Raw genomic sequence first — 1,606 nt, forward strand, 5'->3', positions numbered from 1 at the left:
TCGAGTTAATGCCAAAGAGCTCAATTTTGGTCTCATCTGACCACAGCACTTTCTCCCAAGCCTTCTCTGAATCATTTATATGTTCTTTGGCAAACTTTAAACGGGCCTGTACATGTTCCTTCTTGAGCAAGGGGACCTTGTGGGCACTGCAGGATTTCAGTCCATTGCGGCGTAGTGTGTTAGCAATGGTTTGCTTGGTGACTGGGCCCTATAGTCTATAATTTTTCGAGGTTTTTGTTTCCTGTGCGCCTTTTATCCATCTTTCGCAAAGAATGGAGCTGCGTTGGAGTGTTTGATAGTATTTTGGGTGCTGTCATCATATCGCTACACCATACAATTTGCAGAAAGAGAAAGCTGAAAAGGTTTTGAGGTTAATGCGTTACAAATAAATCAAGCATAAAGCTTGAGATATTATTTTAACCTGGTCAAATGTAAATGACACAGGGCACGAAACTATATTAGTTTATGTTTTTTTAAATCCATTTAACCGGACCATAGAACGGGACTCTCAAAGCCTTGACATTGTATCCGGGAGATAAATCAGTAAATTCGAGTAAAATCACAGTCTTCGCTTATCCCGTGCGAACGCACCATACGTAATTCAGATGTTGGGGGTGGGGAGGTGGGGTCATTTCTAAATCACACAAGATCCCCAGATAATACTAATGCCGTGCGAATAGAGGGCTAGATTGTAGTAGTTAGTTGATTATTTCTCTGTATTGTTATTGTTTGTTGCTGTTCAAGTTGTTCTAACTTAAAATGATGCATCTGTTAAACGGGTCGCAATGAATTTGTTATGTCATGGAATCGGTCGCAATGAGCTTGTGTTTCATTGTAAAGCAGACACAATTAAGTATTTCTGGTGTTTGTGGTGGTATCACTTTACAGTATCACTGAATTTGTGGTAACTGGATGTCAGATTTTCGAATTTTTTGCCTATGCCCAGCAAGCAATTTTGCATTTAAAAGATGTCTATTAGATGTCTAAATATAGCCTAGACGTCTAGGTTAAAACGAGGCTAAATTTGGGCTGTCAGTGAAAATCTAATAGACGTCTAATCATAGCCCAAGAATAGACTAGTCATCAATTAGATGGCTAATAAACCCTCAGGCGCGCCCCCATCAGTGCTGCGCTGGCGCCGGCTCTGGTGGGAAAGAAACCAAAGTCACCACATTAGAAGTCAGTGTTACATCAGAATGATTTTGAAACTAATATTTAAATTTAAAAAAGTTACAGTTTTGACAGGAATTTAAGCTTTCATTTAGGGCTGCACAATTAATCGAATTTCTAATCACGATTACAATTATGGATGCCACAATTACATAATCGTTCAAAGGGGCAATCAATCGTTCAAAGTCCACTTATGTTATTCTGCATGCTTAAGCTGCGGTTTTTTTCTTTCTTCAGGTTATCTTAAGGGTTTGGTGGAGTACCCTGATCCGCCATGGCAACCTGAACTGCCTGCTCCACTATGGCTCCCGGAGCTCCCTGATCCGCCCGCCCCACCCCCTCCCCGATGTTACTGTCCTGCGCCGTCCAGGAGGGGGGCGATCTGTCACAGGTTTATGTTTCCATGCCCCCATTTGGTCTTCCTGTTCCTGCTCCC

The 1,606-nt window shown here is 41.8% G+C and overlaps 1 pseudogene; it reads right to left on the reverse strand.

The window, feature by feature from the left end:
* Positions 1-1,446, reverse strand: part of LOC107694059 (putative methyltransferase DDB_G0268948) — a 4,633-nt pseudogene extending 3,187 nt beyond the window's left edge.
* Between the last annotated feature and the right edge of the window lie 160 nt (positions 1,447-1,606).

This window comes from Sinocyclocheilus anshuiensis, unplaced genomic scaffold, assembly GCF_001515605.1.
Source record: "Sinocyclocheilus anshuiensis isolate Anshui unplaced genomic scaffold, SAMN03320099.WGS_v1.1 scaffold2652, whole genome shotgun sequence".
Lineage (NCBI taxonomy): Eukaryota > Metazoa > Chordata > Actinopteri > Cypriniformes > Cyprinidae > Sinocyclocheilus > Sinocyclocheilus anshuiensis.